Raw genomic sequence first — 27109 nt, 5'->3', positions numbered from 1 at the left:
TGCGTCGCCGCGGTGTACCGTTTATAAAAATGTAGCCAGTGCTAGTTGGCATCATTCGTGCTAGTTGGCATCATTCATGTTTGGCTATGTTGCTTCCCATAGAGAGCGCGCACACGTAGTCGAATATCGATATTGATATCTCGCTGATTGCATGCAACGTGCGCTTTCTGTCTTGTGCCGAGTTTACTACATTTGATAGCCCGCACTCTTTCGTGGTGTGTATACGGCGATAGTTACACGTTTGTTTGGCTCGCATTTGTATCAGATTTTATTTTTCTATTTGAAGTTGAAAGGTTTTTGTTGCATTACTTATTAAATTAAATTGTTTGGCGTGCTCTTTTATACTTCACGTTTTAAATAAACGTACTTTCCATGAATTGTTTTTTTTTTTTATGTTTAACTTTATCCAAGAAAAAAAAAAATTTCCGCATAATCGTCGCACCCCTACTTTTGAAACTTGATCTTATTATAAATTATGCGACAATTATGCGATAAGACATGGTAAGCACTTTAATTTTTGAAAAATTAAAATTTAACTATTCATAAATTAATATCGGTTCCACTGTCAGTAAAGGATGGTTTGGAAAGATACGTGACGTTAGTTGAAGGTCATGCCCGGGCGGGCAACTCAGCCAGCCGACTGACGATAAAGTACATACATAACCACGTATCTACCGTTACGTGGTGTCGTATTTGTCATAAATACTGCGATACGAGGCATATAAAGATTATTGGTGTGACATATTTATAGTTCAGTGTTATTCTACGCATTTATATTACGTAAAGTATATTTTCCTAAACAATTTTGGAACACATTAATTAAATTAGCCTAGCTATTTATGGAAACTAATGCTTCAGAATACGTAATTTCAAATAACATGAGTATTTATAGGAACGAATTAGTCGTGCTAAGTGAGGGATAGGTACAATTTACATTTTCAAAATTATTAATAACCATAGATCATGTTACAGTCATTATGGTGTGAAGTAACTATGTAATTTCTTAAGTAAAATAATCAAAAACAGGCAAGTCACGCCCATCATAATATTATGGTCATAACAAATGTTCGTTTAGTAATAATTACTCATCTGAGTTCTGGAAGAAAATTTAAATAGAATCAACAATATAGTATTCTGGCCCAATGGATCCTTATTTAGTCTCTTCTACAGGAAACTCCATCCTTAACGAGTTGCCAACAACATTTCTACCACTGATGATCACAACAATGCATCGCTGCCATCCGGGTGTCTGCAGACGACAGTACCCCTTCCATCGAAGTTGACATTGAAAACGTACGAATATAAACTAAATTCTACAGAATTTGAAAAAGTGATGACAACCTTGGAATGAAATTCCTGGCATGGCTTTAAAAATGTTGTATCTAAGTTTCTAGGAAACACAAAAGATCCTGTGTATAAAAATATTGTCCAGGAAATGTTAAACACCTTTAAAAATCTAGGCTGTAATATGAGTGAAAATTCATATTTTTAAGTCTGAGGCCGGGCCCCATCAGAGTCCCAACTCCCACTACAAGCACAAATCCCTGTTACTTTCCACAGGTAAATACTTGCCCAGATGGGGCCTACCCTGCATATTAAAAATTCAAAATCAAACCAAAATCAAAAACCTATGCTGAAAAATGTAAGGTGGCAAAAACATTGACCAAACACATCAAATATATTTTCAAAGTTTATTGTTAATCTTTATATCTCACAAATAACTTGGTACAAAAATAGTTAGATCTCATAAATAACAAATATTTTATACTTTACACACAATAAATATTCCTGACTTTAATACTTTCTTTGGTTTCAAAACTCTAGGCTTGAAGAGCCAACATTTATTACAAGGTACATTTAAATGCTTAATGACTTTAAACCAAAAATAAACAAACCATTAATCAACTCGCAAGGAAAAGGTCTTTGGAGAGCTAAAATCAATTAATTATTGAAAGCAATATGGCCACCAACAACAAGCAAAAATGCACAGGAGGTGCAACAAAATTGACCAAGTGCCAATCCACATTATGAACACCTAAAGCAACACTAAGCTTAAACAGGTGCATCATATTCGCACAAAACACAAGTCCAATGGTTACTACTCAAAGTTATTTTCATCATTATCAAAACTTTAAACTCTACTAGCCATATCATAACAAATAATTACAACACTCATACTTAGCTCTCCAAAACACCTTGCCTTCTGCAAATCTCTCTCTCTAATGCCTCATGATGATGTTGGTGATGGTCCTGCTGCTCCATGCCTAACTGATCAAAATCCCAGGCTTATATACCCATTTCTCACCCCCCCCCTTCCCTGCTATTGCCCCTCCAATCTCGGGATTAATAGAGATGATTTTCGAATGTTCTAGAAAGATCTTCATACCAGTTCACATAATCGATAAACAACCAATTTCCGGGATTTATTCTTCTTCTTGCTAAATCCAGAGTTGGTAACACTGAATTCGATGTTGTGTAGGAATGAAGTCTCCACTTTGTCTATGGTATTTTGTTTGAAAGTGCACTGTCTTCTGCCGCACACAGCCGTAGCCTATCTATGAGTCACAAGAGGTTAGTTTATTCCTACACATTAACATGAGAGGTAAGCTTCTTCATGTCCTTAAATGTTTGGTGGTGGAAATTTAATTTAACGTCTCGTGACCATACACGGTCACAAGTCTCACATTGATTGTTTCCCAAAAAATCTAGGCGACTACAGTGAAGAATAAGGTGAACGGTTTCATCAGGACATAAAAGAGATGGAAAGAAGATATCAAGGCCGTTGGGACGTTAATATGATGGCGGACTATTGCTGGATGATACACAGAGATGAAATAAAAAATCATAAACGAAAACCAACGCAGCTTTTTTTCAAAAAGAAAATGTTATTGTTTTCTTCATGTATACCTTAATGTTGTATTTTAATAGCTGTAGACTCGATAAAACTTTATAAAGTATTCTAAAATGATCCTCATTCATTTAATTAAATTTTTGTTTGTTCTTTTTCGTATTCAAATACTATATCATCTAAATCTGATAAATGTGACGTGGTATATATCATATGAATACCGTTTTCTATTAATTTTTGCAGACATGTGTTATTGGTGGAAATATATGAAATATATAATTATTGAGTTGAGGGGGTGGTTTGAAATGAGAGTTTTAATTATTTGGGTGGATGTACCATCCCACCCCAACACACACAAACACACACACGCGTGCGCGCGCACACACACACACACACCTCCCCCTCTCTCCCCCCCTCATATAATGTCAAGAAACAATAAAAACTTTGAGGAAACTGCTGATTTGTCATACATTTGGCACTCACCCTGACAGAATTTGATTACAGTTTGACGACAGTCGTCGTACCCTCCCAGATACAGAGGCCGTACCTGGCCACCGACGCGGACCTGAGGGGGTCTGTTTTTCCCCCAGTGAACCCTCAGTGTTGTGCATCGGCCAGGGACGCACCCGTGTGCGCCCTAGCACACCAGTGAGCCAGTGTTAATGTGTAAATGTTTCTGTGTGTATATATTTCTTTCCAAATGACAGTGACTTTTAAGTGTATAAATAATGTAACTGTAATGTATTAACTATCGTGTAATAATCTTGTAATTCTCGTAAACGTGTCGCAGTGTCTATATGTAAGCGCGGCCTGGCGCTCATCCGCGTCGCAAGGGGTGGCGCTCTCCCACGCCGGCCGATTCCCCCTCCCCTCCCCCGCTGCCCGCGCGCGACGGCCCGCGGGAGGGCGGGGGAGAGCAGTTGAACTCAGGACTCGAGCAGCGGCGGACGCGCGCTCCGCTCCGCGCTGATCGCGAGACGGGTCTATCGAGCTCACGGTCCGGTGACACCGCCACAGTACGAGCATTCGCAGCAGCAGCGCTGCCTACGTTGTGCCGCCCACGCGATTGGGTGTCCGAGTTACGAGTTACGTCACGAGTCGGTCATTATAGGACGCGTAAGCATAGTTACGCATCGCTGAACTTTCGCCGACATTACGAGTCAGTACGTAAGCACCGCGCACGCATCACGTGTCTTTGTGAGGGACATAGTTACTCTTTGCTGCACCATCGCCGACGTTACGAGTTTGTACGTAAGAACCGCGCACGCGTCACGTGCCTTTGCGAAGCAGTTGGACATCAGGAACTTTGTTACGTGAGAGAACTGCCCTTACGCGTCGGGACGAGTGGGCCGTACGAGACGGTCTTCGGGAGTCCGGGTCTTCGTGGGAAGGGCGCGCACCCCGCGACGGATCCGCCAGGCCGCGGCAAGCTCTCTGATTGCAATAAAAGAGCTCGTGGAACGATCAACATCGAGTGATCCTTTCGATCTACCTGTCATTCTACCTCACCATCCCTCCAGGTCCCGCATTTCCCGGTCCCGGCCACGTCGGCCTGGACCCACACCTCTCCGACGAGAGCAGTACGGGCATAACAGGAATTTCTAGTAAACAGGGAAATAGGGACCAGAAGCCGAGGGACGTCAAGTTATTTCCAATATGTGATTATGCACTACTACTCACAAAGAAGGTAACCAAAAACCAAGTTATTGATATAACTTATGCTTGCTTTCTCCAACACAAATATAAAAATCACTTTTTTCCACTAATGTAGGGTGAGGTTGAAGTGGAAAATCTGTGCCGTTAATTAGTAATTTCGACACGATATATATTTTAAATTTTTATTATGATTTTAATTTTTTTTTGTGTGGAAATTTTATTTGCTCTACTATAGTGTGATTTTACTTTGTTAGTCTGGTGTACTCCTCTGAGTTAAACTTTGTCTCAGTGCTCTGAAGCCCCTTTCCCATCGGCGTATCGGATATTTTGCTGGCCTAATCCCTGACTGGCAGACAGCTTACCATTTCCCCCGCCTTCAGTCACGCCTCAAGCCTGTAATATCATTTCTCTTCGTGACCCTAACTGCATAGACAAGCCTGTAGCTTGCAGGCGACCAGTTCTCAGAGACGAGCTGAGATTGGCCTTTTTCATCACGTGTTAGTGTTATGTTCGCTCCTCTGCAGCCACGACGGGACGTAGATTCCCAGCAGCGTTGCATTTTACCCTCCCCCCCCCCCCTTCTCAGTTCCAAGTTAGACCAATGACCGGTCGTAACCCCCTGGGCAACAGTGACCCTCCTCAAGGTCTCCGCGCAAAAACGAGTGCGCCAGAACTGATTGCAAGCGCTACCTAGCGACCAAGTCGCGAACTTCTCCGCTAGCCTACCCTCTAGGGCGCCAGAGAGCAGCACCTGCTTTCCCTTGAGTTATATGGACGCCCTGGGCGAGTAGATTGTTTTCAACTCAGACCCCTCCGACAGAGTTCTCTACTGTCGCCCAGTGATGCCAACTTCAAAACTCCTGCCAGAGTTTTTTTTTCCGCCCGCATTCGGGCAAGTTCGGAATCTTTCGGCGGCCCAGACCCCCCTCCACCTGTAAGAGCCGGCGGCCACTTTTAATTACGAGACGCGGTTTGCCGCGACACAGATCAACTCGCGTCGCGTCTGCAGACAGATCTCCAGCGAGTATCGGCGAATCGGCAGACTCTGCAAGACTTCATCCGACCGCTAACGACTATGTAGTCGCTTTGTATAAGGGATGCTATCCCTCAAGTCAATCCTAGTAGATTAGTCTGTCTGCATAGTTTAATTATTTGCCTTCGAAATTTTTTTTCTTTTAAATGTTATCATGAAGAAATCATCCGCGTCCTGCCGCGCAATTCGCGAGCTCCAGACCCTGGCTGACTCCACGACTGCAGCGTGCTGGGCAACTCCCCTGTTTTGACAGGGTCGATGACAGGGAGAGACTGATTGCTCCCATCTCGTGCCCCCCCCCCCCCCCCTTCCTGTTCCGTGGGTCACATTCGAAGAAACGTTTCTACTACCCGACGTGATCGTTTGAAGACCTCGGGTGGTAATGTAAATTCAACATTTCCCCCTTACCTAGCTGCGAACTATCTTAAGCGGATGACCAACCCACCAGCGACCAGTGTTTTCCTCAAGAACATGTAGAACGAATAGAACTAATTATCAATGTAATCATCGGATCCATCCAATTTTGGGTGTGAAACTCATAATGCAAATGTTTATATTTCAAACTAAGAATGTAAATTGTTTTAAATAATCGCGGGCCGGCCCCTTTTCGTTTTTTTTGTTTTTTTAATCTTTGAAACTTGTTAAAACCTTTTGTATGTAAAATAATGGAAACACGATAATTCATCAGGGCAAATAAAACAGGGAAACTATAGATCAAGTTAATCGTGTAGTTTTTTATTTATTAATTTTAACGATCCAGCAACTTCCTCCTTGCTTGTTACAGGAAGCTCCTAAATTTTGTTTGTTCCCCACCTCGTGCCGCCTCTGGTAAATCAATTTATTTAACTTATTTTTCTTACCCAGCAGTTTCCAAGGCTCCTTTTAAAATAATTCAATTTTGAGGCACGAGGGGTGTTACAACTTGGTAGCAGAGCATGGTTTCCGGTTTTATATGCATACCTGAATAATATAAGCAAAAAAAAGAGAAAAAAAAATTTTAAATTAATTTTTTTTTGATGATAGCAATTTTGTAATAATATTGTAAACTCATCGCTGGTACACACTGTAGTTATATTGCTTTTTCTATTTTAAAATTTATTTTGAGTTTTACGTCCCACTGTGATTGTGTTTGCGCGCGGTCAGACACCGCGCGGCCTCCGTCGCATCGATGCGACGACCCTCAGGCAACGTGTCTTATCAGGCGCGCGTGTCATTCTCCCTGTCACCACTTCACCCCTCCCCTCCACGCCTCACCGGCTGGTGGAGACAAGGTCATGCCGTTGACCCGTGTCCGGCAGCGTAACAATGCGTTGCAATCTAGTTAGTTCCTCACGGCCAACAGTGCCCTGAGTTTGTCTAAATTCCTCCCTTTATCTGTGTTTTTTTTTATAACACATCCGCCTGCAAACCAGGCCATCTTTGTGAAAAACAGTTCATCGAAGTCCTTTCGGACATCGTGGTATTTTTGGTTTGTCTCTCGGCGTCTTGCGCGCGCCGACTTATCTCTTCACCACATGACAGGGCCGCCAACCGCGCGGAACCCCCTCTCCTCTCCCGTGTGCTCCACTCATGGGCCACGTATTTTGTAAACAAACTACCCATGCTTTGTATGTCCTATTAATAATTTTTATGTCACAAAACAGGCACTATAAATAATCTATACTGCATTAAATCTAGCTGCAAATTATTTCCTTAATCTAGGGTTACTAAAATATAACATAGTAATTTTATATATACCTTATTATAATATTAACAATACAAATAATATGATAATATAAACCTTTTGTTTTAGCTAATGCTAAGAAACTGCCATTGTTTACTATTTCTAAGTATCTTAAAATTAACGATTAAGTATTTTAATAATACATAAAATAAATCTATAAAGGGTCCATTCATTATGTAATATAAAATAAGAATATGCTCTTAAGTAATATTAACAAGTACTCTAATCCTATTGCATCGTTCACAAGCTACGTGAATATACTTCGACGTACCATTTCATGGTATCACCATACACATCCATGTGCCTAGCTTTTGTTTAGATTTATTTCGTGATCACCCAACGAGAGGTGCAATCACTCATCCCTTTAAGGAAAGGGTACTGAATTAAAGTGTTTATATACATGGGTTGTATCCCCAATACTTTTTACGCTAGCCATGAGGTGAGGAATTTATTGTAAGATAGAGTACTATACCTTTTTTTAACGTCGAGTTTTCTATGAGCAATTTACCAATTAATCTAAGAATGCTAAGTAAAGGATAAATAATATTTTTGTAATTACGAATTTTGAGTAAACAATATGTTAACTTTTATAATTTTCTGGATCGGCGTTAATTTCCTTTATAAGGTGGTGTACAGCTATGTATTTAAAACATCTAAATTTTTTTCATTATCCATTTTTCATCCAAATTCGTTGATCTTGCGGGTTTCGAACCCGAACTAACTCAGGGGTGAAATTCCCTCGTAGGTCTCTCTGCTTCAGCCTGATGGTCTGATCAACCGTCAGAGCTTGAACATATTGAGCCTATGTGAGTTAATAAATGTAGGTATCCGGGACCGAGGTGTGCTTCGCTTTTTAAGCAAGTATTAAATTCATATTTCGTCTGATCCATCGTCAGATTGTGCAGAGCTATGACTCAATGCCTTCGACTTCTTATGGACAGCGAAACAATTATGTACAGGGGTTATATTCCCAATTTAGTTTGTAAGTTACGGGTTACCATACCCATTTACAGGGGTTACAGTCCCCATTAGTCACTGAGTGCTCAAGGACGCATTTCCCTTGTTTCGGCCTCAGTGCTTTTCGGCCTCCCTCATAGCGCCCATTTTGTGTTCCTACACAATATCCAAAATCTGAGATCAACGGGATGATTTTCATTTCATTAATATAGCGAAGACATAAATAGTTGTAAGCTTACAGGTACTTTAAGGTTAAGCTTTAAATTTAATTTTTTATTTATTAAATGATTTAAAGGATTTATTTTAAATAATTCAAACCAAGTTTAAATGGACTCTATTTAATTATTAATCTTGTCTTGGACTTATAAAGTGTTACAGTCAAAGGTCATGGAATTAATTCTGCTTTATTACAAGTAGTAGGGCAACAGACATATCTTTTTATCTTTTCTTTTAGCTCATTAATAATAATAAAATCAATCATATTAAAATACGTATTCCCCAGAAATTAAGCAGCTACGAGGTGACTAGTCTCATTTTAATATTTAAGGTAATCACCGAGAAGGGTGAAATACTTTCAACCCCCAACGAAAGGTCCACTGAATTAATTTCGGTATGTTTGAGCATCCCGTTTCTAGGCTAGCACAAGCTAGGTAATTTAAGATATTTTAATTTTTAATTTTTACATACCTTATTTCAGTCTTTAACAAGCTACTTGACATAATAGTTTTGATTTTTTTTACTCAGAAATACCTCTCTGATATTTTTTGAATCTTCATGAATCTTGTTCCACGATTTCATATATTTAATTTCTGATTAGGTACTTTCCTTTATTTTAATAACCATAATTCGTAAAATAAGCAAGAATAATGTTTGTAGTGTTTTTTGTACTGATTTTGCGTTAATACTTGTACATGTTTATTTCTTTATTTTCCCTTGCACGTAAATGTGATGTACAGTGACGTACATAGAGTCTGAGCACTGAAGCTGTCACATCTAGCCATTTTTCTTTTTTCTTTTGCATTCTACCCCAAAGTTGTATTTCTTTTACATCGTTATCGATGAGATGCTTTATTTAAGTAAGAGCTACGTGACTTCCAGACGGCAAACTGGTTTCTTTTATGTGTTTTTCTAAAATAGGAGCTAGGTCAAGCTAGCCAACGAGCGGCACAAAAGTTAGGGTCCTCTGAGCCAACGAGCCATGACCAGGTCCTCTGAGTGAAAAATCTCATGACCATTTTCGAGTGTTCTTTGGGTTACATTCCCACCACTCATCTTTGGAAGGCCTATGTTCAAACCCCCTCTCAGGCAGTGCGAAACCTATCAGCAGTCATGGAAGATCTAACCGCTCCATTATAATTTATCCCCGTTTAGATTTATAACAGTAGGTTTATTGTATTTTACATTTCTTTAAATAATTTAAATTTGAGTGCGAAGAGTCGTTAATTTATCGTTTTGTTTGCAGAATACTTTTAAATAATAAATATTAGTTAATAATAATAAACATCAGAGTGGTATGCACTGAAATTTCTTAATTTATCGAATATTTAATATGTTTTAAATTCATGCTTTCCTACGGATGGTTGATCTTTTGGGGTTTTCATCCCCAAATATTTAAAATTCCGCCAAGGGAAATCCACCCATAGGTCCTGTGTCACTCTGGGACTGAGGCTCTGTTTCGCCTTCGAGCAAGCAGCAAATTCGACTGTCTTCTCCATCGCCTGACTGTGCAGGGCTGAGTCCCAATGCCTTCGGCTTCTTATGGAAAGACTATTGTACAGGGGTTTACATTCCCACTTTCATTATTTTCAGGGGTACACAAATCCCCACCTTTCATAACTGGCACCCGACGGACCAAGTTACGGTTCCGGCCCAATGTTTTAGGCCACCTCACAGCGCCCATGTTTAGAGTTTTGTCACGTGACATCATTCCCAACATCTGAGATCAATTTTCCTAATTACATAATTCACCGTTAAGGGTGATGGAGACAATTATAATACACCTTCGATTTGATCAACATAATTTTTTGTAAGTAGTAGGATACAGGCGGACCTGGTACTAGTTCTACTGAGCAGTGTAAGTGTTATTTTTTTTCCCTATATGCTCCGCATTCAAGCGGGGAAGTATGTGCCGTTAATTAGTAATTTCGACACAATATATATTTTAAATTTTTATTATGATTTTAAATTTTTTTTGTGTGGAAATTTTATTTGCTCTACTATAGTGTGATTTTACTTTGTTAGTCTGGTGTACTCCTCTGAGTTAAACTTTGTCTCAGTGCTCTGAAGCCCCTTTCCCATCGGCGTATCGGATATTTTGCTGGCCTAATCCCTGACTGGCAGACAGCTTACCATTTCCCCCGCCTTCAGTCACGCCTCAAGCCTGTAATATCATTTCTCTTCGTGACCCTAACTGCATAGACAAGCCTGTAGCTTGCAGGCGACCAGTTCTCAGAGACGAGCTGAGATTGGCCTTTTTCATCACGTGTTAGTGTTATGTTCGCTCCTCTGCAGCCACGACGGGACGTAGATTCCCAGCAGCGTTGCATTTTACCCTCCCCCCCCCCCTTCTCAGTTCCAAGTTAGACCAATGACCGGTCGTAACCCCCTGGGCAACAGTGACCCTCCTCAAGGTCTCCGCGCAAAAACGAGTGCGCCAGAACTGATTGCAAGCGCTACCTAGCGACCAAGTCGCGAACTTCTCCGCTAGCCTACCCTCTAGGGCGCCAGAGAGCAGCACCTGCTTTCCCTTGAGTTATATGGACGCCCTGGGCGAGTCGATTGTTTTCAACTCAGACCCCTCCGACAGAGTTCTCTACTGTCACCCAGTGATGCCAACTTCAAAACTCCTGCCAGAGTTTTTTTTTCCGCCCGCATTCGGGCAAGTTCGGAATCTTTCGGCGGCCCAGACCCCCCTCCACCTGTAAGAGCCGGCGGCCACTTTTAATTACGAGACGCGGTTTGCCGCGACACAGATCAACTCGCGTCGCGTCTGCAGACAGATCTCCAGCGAGTATCGGCGAATCGGCAGACTCTGCAAGACTTCATCCGACCGCTAACGACTATGTAGTCGCTTTGTATAAGGGATGCTATCCCTCAAGTCAATCCTAGTAGATTAGTCTGTCTGCATAGTTTAATTATTTGCCTTCAAAATTTTTTTTCTTTTAAATGTTATCATGAAGAAATCATCCGCGTCCTGCCGCGCAATTCGCGAGCTCCAGACCCTGGCTGACTCCACGACTGCAGCGTGCTGGGCAACTCCCCTGTTTTGACAGGGTCGATGACAGGGAGAGACTGATTGCTCCCATCTCGTGCCCCCCCCCCCCCCCCTTCCTGTTCCGTGGGTCACATTCGAAGAAACGTTTCTACTACCCGACGTGATCGTTTGAAGACCTCGGGTGGTAATGTAAATTCAACATTTCCCCCTTACCTAGCTACGAACTATCTTAAGCGGATGACCAACCCACCAGCGACCAGTGTTTTCCTCAAGAACATGTAGAACGAATAGAACTAATTATCAATGTAATCATCGGATCCATCCAATTTTGGGTGTGAAACTCATAATGCAAATGTTTATATTTCAAACTAAGAATGTAATTGTTTTAAATAATCGCGGGCCGGCCCCTTTTCGTTTTTTTTTGTTTTTTTAATCTTTGAAACTTGTTAAAACCTTTTGTATGTAAAATAATGGAAACACGATAATTCATCAGGGCAAATAAAACAGGGAAACTATAGATCAAGTTAATCGTGTAGTTTTTTATTTATTAATTTTAACGATCCAGCAACTTCCTCCTTGCTTGTTACAGGAAGCTCCTAAATTTTGTTTGTTCCCCACCTCGTGCCGCCTCTGGTAAATCAATTTATTTAACTTATTTTTCTTACCCAGCAGTTTCCAAGGCTCCTTTTAAAATAATTCAATTTTGAGGCACGAGGGGTGTTACAAATCTAATATCTGTTATTTTACCTTCTGGAACGTTGACTCGTGTGAAATGACACTGTATTATTTTTTTTTTAATTTAGGAATTAATTTTTTTCTTGTTCTTTTATTTCCAAGAGAATAATGGAAAATGTTTACTAGTAACTTTTTGTGAACTTAACAACATTTTATGTTATAACTTGCATCTAATTTCATTAATGTTTTGATCTTTTAATGAGGTTGGATTGGTAATTATATTATTCCAATAATTTCACACTCTTGATATTTGTATGTTACCCCACTTTTTTTTTGGTTTATATGGGGTGAATGCATTTAAGCAGTTTTTCACTAAATTAAATGCAACCTGTCAACTGCAGGTACCACATTACAACCATTTTAAAACTACCGGAATGCTTGCAAACCTTAGAGAGGAAACCTTTTATAATCATTGCAATACATACATGTAAGAACTAAGGCCAATTGAAGAACAGATGCAGAGCATCTTTTCATACACAATAATGTTTCATGTTGAAGAAACTTGCATCATCTACTCAAATACAATACCTCCAGTGTCAATTTCTTAAGTAGTAATGTAAACCTTTATACAGAATGTCAAGTATTATTTTGGATTTTGGCTAGTCTGCCTAACATTTAGGTACAAGATCCAAAGATAAACTTAACTTAGATATCACAAAATATATTGTCACTCAGATTAGATTACACAATTACTACAAAATAATTTATTTTTGCTGATCTGGAGTTTTAAAGAATTATTTTGTTGGCTTACTTATGCAGCTATAGTAGTATATAAATGGGGCTCCTGGAACAGGGTCCAGGTTGTAGTGTCAGTGGAGGCGGCTTCTGCTGCGTCGGAACCTACATCTCTCACGACGTCACCGTGGCCATCTTGGGTGACCTAGACCTGTGACCTCAGTCACCATTTTAAATTCTGCTATCTTGAAATTAAATGTCCCTCTCCCCAAACATTGCACTTTGCGTTATGGCCGCCATATTGAATTCAACCATCCTGACAAGTACCCAAATCCCCGAACGTTTAACTTTTTGTTATGGTCATTATCTTGAATTCTGACATGTCCCCCATTTTAGATCTGATATCACATCCACTTTTTTCAATTCTGACAGCAAGTTCGCCATCTTGTTGTCATCTGCTGGAGGCCGCACACTCGGATGATGTCATGATCACCATCTTGAATACCACCATCTTTATTTCTGCTGTTTGTTCTTAGAGTGTACCAGCATTGCTCTGCCTCATTCACGTAAGGTTGATGTTCCATTATCTACCAATGTTGTAGTCCTTACCAACATGTTAAATTTAATTGTTTTATAAAAAAAACCATTGGAACTGTGGTGATTCGAACCATGACAGCTCAAAACTCTGGGGTGGAAAACACACACCTTTGACAACACGGCCATCGAGACATTTACCAGACCAAGAATTAAATAAGGTATGTACAAAATAACACACATATTCCGACTTGTAGTTTTCTAGTTTGAAGGAATAATAGCATCAACTACTCTGTCAAATTATTAACTAAAAAATATGTTTTCAATTACATAAATAAAAAAATATATATATCAATTCTAGAGACCTTGGTTCAAACTCAGTGATGTCAATTTAAAAAGATAAAATTGGAAAATATATACAGGATGAGCACAAAAGAAGTATACAAATTCAAAAATGCATAAAATCTAAACGGTACAACATACGGGCTTCAAACCTTATATAGTTCATAGAGAATCTCTGGAAGTTTTTTTTGAAGTATAGACGCACTTCTTTTGTGGCAGACTGCCGCCGCCAGACAGTACTAGCGTAGAAAATGGCTCCTACACCGCAACAGAAGAGCTGGTGTGTCCTGCAGTTAGCAAAAACGGGGTGTGTAACCACTGTGCAACGAGCGTTTCGCACACACTTTCGTCAAGAACCACCCACCAGAGTATCCATATCAACCTGGTACAGAAACTTTGAAGAGAACGGCTGCATTTGCAAAGGCAAGAGCCCTGGTCGCCCTCCTGCGCCAGAGCAAGCGGTGGATCGTGTTCGAGCTGCATTCCTGCGAAGCCCACAAAAATCAACACGGCGCGCAAGTCGTGAGCTGCAGATCCCACAAACAACAATTTCCAAAATCTTACGTAAATGCTTGCGCAGGAAACCTTACAGATTGCAGATGGTCCAGGCACTCACTCCCGCCGATTATGCAGCACGATTGGAATTCTGCATCGAAATGTTGGCAAGAATGGAGAATGACGAAAACCTATCAAAGAGGTTAATTTTTAGCGATGAAGCAACATTTCACACAAACGGTAAAGTTAATCGTCACAATTTTCGTGTTTGGGGAACACAACACCCCCATGAAACCATCGCACATGAACGAGATTCGCCAAAGGTCAATGTCTTCTGCGCAGTGTCGAGGGAGAAGATTTACGGCTCTTCTGTCACTACTGTCACAGGCACTACATACCTCGACATGCTTTCTTTGTGGTTGCTGCCTCAATTGCAAGACGACTCCGACAACTTTATCTTTTAACCAAATGGTGCACCTCCACACTTCCACCTGGCTGTACGAGAACACCTCAACACACATCTGCCTGGGCGATGGCTTGGACGAGCAGGTGCTGGTGATGACGTGTGGTGCAGGTGGCCACCACGATCACCAGACCTAACCCCTTGTGATTTTTTCTTGTGGGGTTACATCAAAGACATGGTGTTGGTCCCGCCCCTACCACAATCCTTGCGGTAGAGTCCATCACTATCGACATGTTGTGCAGGGTGTGGGATGAGTTCGAATATCGTCTCGACGTTTGCTGTGTGAAGAGAGGAGCACACATCGAGTCCCTGTAATATGTTAAAAAAACTTCCAGAGATTATCTATGAACTATATAAGGTTCGAAGCCTGTATGTTGTACCGTTTAGATTTTATGAATTTTTGATTTTGTATACTTCTTTTGTGCTCATTCTGTATATACATACATGTATATAAAGTAGACGTGTGTGGTAGTAGCCGCAAGTCTCCCATCATGCACTATGGTGGTTGCGCGTTGATAGCTGTAAGGGTGTGGAAGATATAGAACGTACATGCTTCAGTTGATTTTTCATAAGAACATTTGCATTGTCACCTCTTCTTCCACCATACACTCCCTAAAGACAAACGGTGCAAATTAAGTTAGTACATAGCTCGGACAAAAGGCTGTGAGATGGGTTCTGTAAAACCGCTACACCCGTTCGCCTATCAACCTGATGTGCACAGCACACACAACCTCAACAAATACAGATCTTAACAAGAATTCAACCCACAAAAAGATTGTAAATACCTCAAATTACTGGCATGAAAATACATGCAGCAACAAACTGTCTCAGAAACCCTGTATACGAACCAATTCTAAGAAATTGTCAAGCAATAAATTAGCAAGGAATTGAACACTGCTTAGCATCAATTAGTAGGTAGGTTTGTACAAATCACTATCCCACATTGCACATATCATCATGCTTTCTTGCTTTATCGTGAGTTCATGCACATATCTCAATAAATTGAATGATGCTTAGCACAATTTAAACTACTCCACAATTTAAACACTATACAAGATAATTTTTTCTTCACACACTTCTGCACCATTTCCCCGTATTTTTGCTCATGAACTAAACTCAGGAGGTAACAACCTCTATGGTCCGAGAATCATTTCAGATACTAAAAAATTTTCTTTTGATATTTTAAAAGTAGTATGTAATTTGGCACAAGAACAGCAATGGAAAATAATTTATAACATATACTAAAATGAGTTTACAAAATTTATTTCCATATACAATGCAAAAATGGAAAAATAAATGTTTGTACAAATTTACTTAACACTCGCAACATTTCAATACACACAGTGAGCAATTTATTGTTTCACAAAATAATTTTATGATGAAAAAAGTTATGAAATGGTTTGTAATATATTTACTTTAGTATTAGGTACAATTTTTTTTTTAAATTTTACTGCCTAATGACTCTACTAATAAATCATTTACAAAATAAAAGGTCTTAAAGATGGAAATAATATATCTACACAATATGAATTTTTACTATGTCAAGAGGCAAATATAATCATAAGTGTACCATTTTATGCACTAACAAACAGAATCAAAACAGCTAGGTATAGTATTTGCTCACTTAAAAATATTAACAGATAAGGTAGCAGCAACTGACAGAGACATTCACCAAAAATGTTATTAATTTTTAACTTATAACACTGCAAGAGTTGACATAGTACTAAAAAAACTTTGTACCTAAGTAACACTCAGTAACTTTTAGTAAAACCACAAAGATATTTAAGTTTAATGCAGTTAATATACTTACTTACATTCCAATGTCTTTTAAAAAATTACATGTTGATTTCATCTGGAATTCTAAGAAATTTGAAAACAATTGTCTATAATAACTTAAAAGCATGGAAAAAAATATTCATTGGAAATTAGAAGCTTTTAATATATCAGTGTAAAAAAAATCAAATCAGTACCATAGTGAGTTACTAGATCACAAAAAACTTAAGTCTATAAAATAAAAATAAAAAAGTATTACTTTATAAAACCTAAATACAATGGCACTGTCCATTTTCTTATGACAAAGTCAGGGATAATTTAGGGTGTCAACAGACACCTGAGAAACCATTTTTAGGACATTTTTATATAATTTTATTTTAACTTATTTATAACACACAATAATTTTTTATATAATAAGCAACATTAAACATAATAAGGAATATATCTATTTTTCACATGAATGTGTAAGAAAGATAAAATATATTCCGAGATAATTTTTACATTCCAACTACTTATACTTAATGTGCAAATATAAATTGAAAGCTGGCATAAGAAAGGGTAAGTTATGAAAAAGCTGCTCAAAATTAAGATTTTGTGACTTCTGACACCAATATTGTGTGTTTCAAAACATTTTCGTGACTTATAGACACCCTAAATTTTATGTACAATCATTATTTACAAAAGGCGTTGTTTACTCTGCCATATTATAATCCGGCATCGATTTAGCAGCTCGCGTTCAAATTTTATCCGGCGGATTCCTGTTGTCTAGCGGGTTACATACACATTCGCACCCTATCACAACTGTGTGATAGTGTACAGCCATAGAGCAAATTACTATAGCTTGTTTGGAATATAACTGTACTTTTTTTTATTCTCATGGAAACTATACTAATGTTTGATAATCTGACAAAATTGCTAATCTTTCACAAATAAGCTTCCAAGCCTGCTGGACAAAAGAGTTTTTACTGTATAAGATTTTGAAGGCTATATATTAATTACTTAGTAACAATTTTCTCTTAATAAAATGTTTTTCTTTGTGCAAATTATTTTTTTTAGAACCTAGGAACACTACTACCATGATTAGTGGACAAGGGTACTTAAATATGTTGACAATACAGTAAATACAGGGTGTCTACCGACCGGGATAAACGGGAATTGTACAGGAATTATACTGCCCGGGAAAAATACAGGGATTCTGCGGGAATTTATCCCGATGTCCGGGAACTTTTGACTTTTCCCCGCCCGTCAACAACATTTATATATTAATATTAAAAAGCGAAGATTTTACTGCAACACAATCGTTAATCGTGTGATTATTGCTTCTCTACAATCTATTGGTGCTTTACTGCAGAGTGCTGAATTCAGACGATGGGATCAACCAACACAAGTTGCCGCGTAATCGTGATAACCACTTGCGTAAGGCGCGTGGACTCGCCCAGTTTCTTTTGTTACTGTGGTCGTTCGTTAATGGTCGTTCCCGCTCAGGCTTAAATTTTCATCCAGTTTATTTTTGCGTGTTGTATAGTGTGGTTATTGTTAAAGTTCGTCCGAATGGTAAGTAATAATAATAATAATGCATCTTTGTGTATGTACAGAAGTTATTTATGAGAAATCTTTTTATTAACAAATTGTTTTCGTTTTGTGAACATCGGAAGAAAGTAGACAACATACCTGCAAAATATATAGTATTTGCCGGCGTATATTGCAAGAATTTTATGCTGATTTCAGTGGTCGCGAATCAAAAATCATATTATATGCCGTGTCGTATTATTTTTGTATACAAGCGACCATTATCACGTGTGTATAAAAATTAAGCGCGTATGACAAAGTTAATTGCGCCGGCCGGAGGCAGCTGCAAGCCAGTCTGCTCTGTGTGAGTATACATCCACCCCTCGAAGTAACGCTGCTCGATTAGCGCCAATTAATTAGGGCTCTTTTTGAAGTAGCGTTCTTTTTCGTCCACAAAAATTTTTAATTTACACGCGCGCATAATGGCAACGGCACTCTTGTATCAAACACAGTGCAACATAATCAATCTCGGCACTTGTATAATTTTAATAAAAGAATGAATTAAAAAAACGTTAGTTTTCACTTTTCCGTAATAGTTATTCAATTTTTCGATGCCTGTTTTCTTATGTCTAGTTAAAAGTTTTACAAGCAATAAAATTACGTTTATATATCCATGCAGCGTGTTTATACAGCCATGTTTATGCTACTACTTCCATCTGGCGAGAAAGGTCAGAAGCTTTCGAGGTCAGTTAATCTCATGCATGCCAGGTTGCACTAGTTAAAGTTGACAGCGCATTACGTTTCCAGAAAAAAAAATTTTTTTGTTAATAGAAAACGTAAAATTATTCATCTAATCCGATAAAACATTGAAACTAAGTTTTCATTTAAATAATACATTATTTTATAAAGTAAACATGTGTTAGAGCCTGCTTAATAAAGATATTGTGAGGTTAGTAGGCCATGTAAGTACCGGTCAATTACGCTGCCTAAATTTTTAATTTAGTATTTTGTTATTCCCGGTTTTTAATCCTCAAAATGCAATTCATGCATTTTATTTGTACTTTAAATGTATTTAGTTATTTTGTTTAACATGCATTAACATGTCAAAAACGTATTTGTTTAGCGCTGTTTTGATTGGTGCTCCATTTTTCTTTGGATGGATTACCGTGTTACTTCGAGGGGCGGGTGTACTGTACTCTGTTGGACAGGAACTTGGTTGGCAAAATTGGCATTTGGCAAGTTGCATATTGCGCGCAAGGTCATGCCAGTCACATGCATCTTTCTACAACAGCGCTGCTGCCACGATTGTTTTGGGTGCGTGTAGTTTATTTATTTATTTATTTTCATCCATTTGACCATACAGACATTTGTACAAATGGTATAGGACACGTCAACAAATAAAAGTTAATACACAAACAGTATAAGTTAAATATACCAAAAATACAGACATGGGAAACAAAAATAATAAAAACAAAACTGGTAGGTACAGGTATATATACAGCCTCTAAAGATAAAAGTTAAAAATTTGACAGTTGCCATGTGGCAAAGTTTGGCTGCAGTGCAAAGTAACCTAGAATGAGCTAAATTTTATCAACACAAAGGTAGGCCTAACTTTCCTGTGACAAATTTTCTTGAAATACAAGTTTTTGGTAAAAATATTTTTTGTGAGCATTTTTTGTACAATTTTTTTTAACATTGCTACTATCCTAATTAGTGATTGTGTAAGCTGTAAATGTACATGAACTTTTTTATTAGTGTACAGGAATGTATGGGAATTGTACAGGAATTCTGTGACCCAACATGGGTAGACACCCTGAAATACCATATCTTACACATTTCTCTATTTTCCAAAACTTAATAGTGTTTTATAATTTTTTCTGTTTTTACACTTTCCCAAATTTCTCATTATATTCCCTAGTGTAAAAATGAGTTTTCACTATAATAATTGTCAGCCATAATATTACAAATTGCACAAAATCCAAATAATATGCTATATTTTCAAAAGTTTTAAGGCATTGGTTTCAATGTTGTGAAAACTGATCCTAACTGCTGCTAAATAATTTCAAGAACTGTCCAGTACCAATACATAATGTATGTTTTTAGTAACTAACAATTTCTTAGTGTCTAAATTAACAATAGACTTCTCAAAGCAATGAAAGTCTGTATTTTACAGACAACTCAATGATGTAAGTAATTTGTTTTAATACTTTTCTTAGTTCCCGTTCATAAAGATTTCTTTTATCTTATACATCAAACTTTCAACAAACCAATTTTGTGTGACAGTAAGTCCGGTGGCATATTTAAATTAGATGGAGAACCATTCAAAATCCAAGAAGCGAACAAGTTAAGTCTGTAACTCACAGTAACCATTAAACTAAATGTTGGTTATTTTCATTATATATAAAAAAAATGAATAGGTGTTTAGCTCAAATAACCAAGTGTATCAAGGATATAATAAAAACCTAAAATTGGAAGGTGAAATAATTTTAAAACTGTACAAAAATGTGACCAAAAAGGCAAACCATTTTATGGAATTTTATCAGTTTTCAAGAATGAACTACTGGAAAAAAAAAAATGGTCATGTACCAGAATTAAAGTAGGTAATGGTTGAACAATAATTTCCAATTCAATTTACACCTGTTTGAATATTAACTTACCACTAAAATAAACTGCATGCAGAAAACCAAAAGCAAACAATTCATAGAAGGGTGGTTCAATGACACTTCCAAATCTAAAGAAGTGTATAAATTGTTTGCAGTTTCAGGTTTCAAAAAACATGTTTGTATTAAATTGAGTTCAGTATTTTTGAATTTTTGTCCATTTTGAAAGAAGATGTCCATTTTGAAAGAAGAGAAAACGAAAGGCAGAGCTGGACAGTTTCTTGTTCAAACATAAACGTTAAGAAAGGGAGTGAGATTAAAAATGGCTTAAGCATTGTAAAATTTTACTTTTAGCCATTTGTACAACAAGCAGTTTTCAACTCAACCTGACAAAGGGTGGACTGAAAGATAGTCGTAGACATGGAAGTTGGCAAGTTTATACAAGAAATCAACAAGCTGCTAATAAAACTGTTTCTTTGACCAGTTTGGTCACAAAAACACACAACAAAATTATAGTTGCAGACCTATTATGGGGAAACTCTGCAAGAATAATTTACCTGTAAAACTTTTCACTAAACTAGTTCCCCAAATATTTCCAGATAAAGAAATAGCATGGAAATTTTACTGTTTTACACAAAAACCAGTCCAAGGTTCTTTCATATGATGCTGTTAAATCTCATTAATACAAAGTAGAGAATGTGTTATTTTATTGCATTGCATATGCTTACATAGCTAACCTAGTAGCATCTCATGCCTACAGTATGTGAACTATTATCAAAATAAATCTATGTGCACTTGAAGACCACACAAAAGTGAAAAGATGAATTTAAGAATACATACTCTGGAATTTAAGGCTCAAATCACACAACATTATTTTACCATGTTTCCTGACATTGTTGCTTTTTTACAGTGTGTAACACATGTTATAGCCATAGTCTGGACTGATGTAGTCATTTAATTATTTAGATGAGTAAGAAAGGCAGAACCTAGTATTGTATAAACAGTACTTATATGTTCTTATTTGGCTTAACTTTACTTTTGTTTCTCCAAGTGTACCGCCAAGATTTTCTAAATTCAACACCATATTTTAAAAAGGAAAGCTATACATCTATAAACTCTATTCTGAACTCTGTGTGTTACTCAAGCAATATGGAAAAAGTTGAGAAAAATGTTTCATATTTTAGAAATGTGGCATCACAAAAGTAGAAGTCAGGTGTAAAAACCAACAACCGAGTTAACAAATATTTACGTACTGAGGTTTCCCAGAGACCTGCAATTTGGTTCTTGAGCAGAGATGATAATTCTTAGGGGACATCAGAAAGTTCAACCAAACAAGAACTAAAGAGCTTTATCGCTACTTGCCTCTTGAGGATGATGTTTTAACAAAAACAACGACTCTCGATTCCTGAAACAAACCATCAAGAGACTGACAAAAAACTGAGATGCTTGCTATAGGTTACCAAATATTATTTGGGGCAGATGATGCAGACAATGATGAATTTATCACAGCTTCCATTAGGGGATAAATACCAGCTTTACCAAAACAGGTCACTGGTTCATACTGGCACAGTGTGTGTGAACATAAACAAGAGTATTTGGTGGTTTTATCAGCACATAAGAAAGTTGTGAATACAATGCTGATATTTGACTTGATGTAAATATAATACTGATACAATGCTGATAATTTGGCAAAGCGATAATGCTATGGAAAGAGTTCTGAGTTCTCAGCAACAACTGATTCAAAAGCAGTGACGATTTAATGGCTTGAAATACATGGTTTAATTTTTTTATACTTCAAAAGAACTTTCTTGTGTAAAAAAGGACAATACTTCAAAAGTACACTTTGAGCAAAAAAAAGCAAAAAAGCTACTACTGTGTAAACCAAGACTTTTGAATATTGTCTCTCAAATAACATTTGAAACACCCTATGAATTATTTAACATATACAGTTAAATTTACAATGAAATGTAAACAAAAGTAAATTTAGTTTCTAAATGTTATAGGCTTTTTAAATGTGACAAACAGGATTCAAAAACTGATATTTGTGGCAGGCCTGCGTTAGAAACATAATTAAATAAAAGCACTAAAAACAGTTTACATTTAAATTGTTTGAACACTTTCCCAACTTCACAGATTAACGAGAATTTATATACTATGTCTAAAGAAAGAGCTCCTGAATTTTAATTGCACATCCTTATTGTAGGTACACTTAAAACTAAACATTTATTGTAAACAGAATATATAAGGAACTCCATCTACATTCTTTGTGAACTGTAAATCATTTCAAAGGGAGCACTTCTGATGACCATGTGCTACCTAAGAACCAGAGACATTGAAGCAACTGTCAATTTCAAATTTATATAAACATGTTACAGAGTTTCTATTATTCTAAATGTACACAACATGTGTGACTGAACACTATAAAAAAAATCCATTAGGTAGCAAGGTGACCAGTTATTCAGCCCTTTTTCACTAATCCTTCACTTGAGAAACAGTTTACCCAAAGTTGCAAGGGAAAAAGTTCCCTTAGAAACATCATATTTTACAAAACATGAGTTAGGTATTTTATGGTAAACAACATAATGTTCAACTGTTGGCTGTCATTCCAAACAGAATTCTGTGGACTCCAATTAAATCTGCTTGAATGTATTCAGAAATTAATTACTAATTACTACCTTCTTGTTTATGGCTGAATGTTATTTGAAGCTATTGCTTGAGACTTGAAACTGTTTATATCACTTTTTTAATAAAGGTATCACTTGAACCTTGTTTTCCACACTCACTAGTTCCTCACAAGAGTTGCCACAGACTTTACTTTCTCATATCTCAAAATGCATTGCTCCTTTTCCTGTGACACAGATATAGCCCTTAATAACTTCTTTCTGTTAACTTGAGACTCCAAGGTTATGCTGCATTTTCAAAACTGCAATTCAACAGTGTAAAATTATGTAATATTTACAAGTCACTATTTACAAATCAGATATCTTTCTCAGACATCAGGTATTGTTTTGGATCTGGCTAAGTTAGCAAATGTTTAAAAACCTTAGGTTAACATAACTAACATTTCAGAATAATTATCACTTTTTCCTAATGCACAGTTACCAGTTAGAATATAAACCTAGTAAGCATAATAAAGGAAAGCACAACAAAGTGTTTTAAGTATGTCACAATTGACCCAAAATGAACATGATGAACATGATGAATAAATACATCTGTTGTAGAGCAAATCAAGACTGTACTAGATAATATTCTAATTGTTAGTGAAGTATGGTTACTGCACACACAAAAAGAAAACTTCTTATACTATAACTTATTTTGGACACAATTTTGTCTACATTCAAAAATAGAAATGATTATTTTATTTATATTCAAAAATTACATGGATTACCTATACAAAAAACTAACATAGCAGTTGCTCAAATCTTATGTAATGATTCTACAATAGACTAATTCAATTATTATGAAAATATTACTACAAAAAATTCTCTATAAATCTGCCATTAGCAAGTCTTAGACATTTTTTAGATGATCACAGCCTTATTATTTTAGTTCATAAATTATTAGTTTATTAGAGCAAGCACATATAAACAAATTATGTTCAAGAAAAAAAATTTGTGGTAAAAGTGTTTCAAAGTTCTTTCAACTGAAAGCTGAATACCCATAACTAACCAACTGAGAATGAAAAATAATGTACACATAATTATATATTGTTATTTATGTTATGTACTAATGTCAATCAAGGGGCTTCGCCCCACAGAGCCCGATATGACTTCTCAGTACTCCATCCTTTTCCTTCCTTTACCAGCATATTTATCCACCTCTGTATATTATGATGTGTTTCATGTGTTTGAATAATGCAGGCATGACTATGAGAAAATGGGAGGACAAATGCTGTAACTTCAGTGAAACAAACCAATAATTAATTATACATAAATTTAAAAAAAATATTTTTTATTTTAATTCACAAGGGTTATGTATGTTCAGCGGACTCCCTGGAATACACCAATTGCTAATTCATGTTTAATTCATAAGCCAAGCCTGGATGGAGCTGAGAGGACCCAAACGAATACAAGCGGGTCATATTTAAATTTAATATAATTAATTACTGTAGGTAATAAGAGTTAAGTGTACGTGAGATATTGTGTTTTAGTTATAAAACTGTTTTTGTGTAAGTAATATTTTTAGTCTACGGCACAATATCATAACCTTTTAACGAGCATCATCTTGGTGCGAAGAGACACACTGGCCGCCATAGTCTGAAGTTATAGTCCTCCGAGGGAGGATTCTGCATCATCCCGAGGAGTTCATCGTTGCCATAACTAATCGAGTACCTAGTTCCGTTCTTGCTTGTAATCGTCTTGAACACTTTCTGTGCAGCCCCCCTCCGGCCCTGCCTCAAGCAGCAGACAATCTAAATAATAAATATTTAATACCTAGTTGGGGCGTGCATTTCGTTCGGCCACAAGGGTGCACCGCACCTCGTCTGAACTGATTCGTCCCATATGGCACTTTATCTGTTTGTATTGCCCTGTTATGAAAAAGTATTGAATATTCATACAACTAAAAATGCCTTAACAAATTTACATGTAGTTTCTTGGCCACATGCCAACAACCTGCTGACATTAGGCATGTGGATGGCCTTGAAGCCCACAAGGTAATAGTGTGTCAAGTGTTTCCGATGCCAAGTGGGCCAGGTCAAGGAATTCATTGGTAATTGTGTTCAGGAAGATCGGAGTCTCATTCCCCACATGGGAGACGTTCCTGAGAGTAGAGTTTTCTGGATTTGTGTATCTTTATCCTACGGTAACATCCTTTACCAATACTCCCGCATGCACACCAACCACTTGCCTTACACAGTCCTTAATAATGATATAATATTAATGTCACAACTGTCTTTTACATAAGGATCAATCACATGTGGATTGGAACCCTTTATGAGACTAGAGTACATGACTCAGGAACAAATTTAACTTTAGATAATGTGAATGCTTCAGGATGGAAAAAAATGGTAAGAAGCCATAATTGCTTGCTTAAAAATTGCTATAAAAAAAACGTATTTACAGACATTTGCACATACACGTAATATGCACTTCTACCATAAAGAAGAAAAACAGAAAATAACTCACAAATGTAACTAATTAAAACTAGTTTAAGCAAACAAAACATTATTAAATAAACTGCAAACTTAGCCTTAATTTTGTTAAGCTTTTTTTCTGTGACAGAATGGCAGTGCAAGAAACCAATAACTTAATGCTGCAAAAAATAATATGTATTTCAAAAATTGAATCATAACCAGAGTTCTTAAAAATCACTGTAGAAAAAGTTAAGTTCCATTTTGGTTCATGATGTGAAAGTTTAATGGAAAGTCAATCACATCTCCTGCCACGTCAAGTATAGGAATCACATTCAATAGTTCAACGTGTATTCCAGATTATTGTTTAATTAAAAACTGTTTTGTTCTTTAAATTTTATTTATAATGTTCATTGATATTCAATAAAATTATTGCTCACAAAATTTCTGTAGTAATTGAGTATAATCATTGCAAGAACACATAAAAACAGCAGGTCATCCAACAAACCTAAACCACCAAATATTGCTTCTGGAAGTAAGTCAGTAGGAACAAACAGATAAATCATTCCAACTACAATGCCCACTATCATTCTTATTCTCATTATCATTCCAAGAGATGAAAAGTCTTGCCACAGGTGACGGAGCAGAATGGGTAGGTCCCGGAAATAGTCAAAAACCTAGAAAAAAAATGTCATTAACATTATAAATAAATATTTACTCCTAAACATGGAATAGTACTCATAATGCATTATTGAGAAATAAAGGAAATTTGTATATGATAAGGAAATATGTATAATGTGAACAGAATCAACACACAAACAGGAATTTTATAAATACACGAAAACAAGAAAAAGCACAAAAAAATGCCTTAAATTTTCCATATACCAGCTTCCAGTAAACCGATGATGACATATGGCCGCACATCTTGGAAATTTGTAATAATTAACCAGGAAATACAGAAAAGATTCCAAAATTCACAAAAATATCACTTACTAAAATAATGATTGATTAAATCGATATCCATCCTTGGTTCAATTTTCGATCCACCAGTGATAAGAGTAACTAAAGCTTAAAATAAAACTAAATTCTGTTTCCTATTACCTTTAATGGATTTTATTAATCATTGTCTCTGCGAAAAACGACTCTATACAAGATACCCGCACGACGAAATAAATATACTGTTGCTGTGCCTACCACCATGGAAGTATAATTTTTCGATGCATCGGTTTACTGGAGATGGGTAATTGAAAAATTTAAGGTGCTTTTAAGATTTTTCACCATATTTTATTGAATAAATTTTGAACCAAGTACTCTAAGAAGTATAACTTTGTTTTTTATTAGGATTTTATTATTTGAACTTTTTCATAAATTTTAAAAATTTTCCCGGTTTTCTAGCGTAAAAATTACGGATATTCCAACTGGTGGCCATAACGAATAATGCAAAGGTTTCTAGAATACACGATGGTGGCCGTAACAAAAAG

At 37.0% G+C, this 27109-nt stretch overlaps 1 long non-coding RNA gene across 4 annotated transcripts in view; it reads right to left on the bottom strand.

The window, feature by feature from the left end:
- Positions 1 to 15922: 15922 nt before the first annotated feature.
- The window catches only part of LOC134529704 (uncharacterized), a 67744-nt gene continuing 56557 nt past the window's right edge, over positions 15923 to 27109 (bottom strand). For all 4 annotated transcript variants that reach the window (XR_010074673.1, XR_010074674.1, XR_010074676.1 and 1 more), the window contains one exon: positions 15923 to 26305. This is a non-coding gene — a long non-coding RNA (uncharacterized LOC134529704). The remainder of the gene's footprint in view (positions 26306 to 27109) is intronic.

The sequence above is a fragment of the Bacillus rossius genome, chromosome 2 (assembly GCF_032445375.1).
Source record: "Bacillus rossius redtenbacheri isolate Brsri chromosome 2, Brsri_v3, whole genome shotgun sequence".
In the NCBI taxonomy this organism is placed as follows: domain Eukaryota; kingdom Metazoa; phylum Arthropoda; class Insecta; order Phasmatodea; family Bacillidae; genus Bacillus; species Bacillus rossius.
Note: the sequence above shows the minus strand (reverse complement) of the source record. Positions and strands in the feature narration are given on the sequence as shown.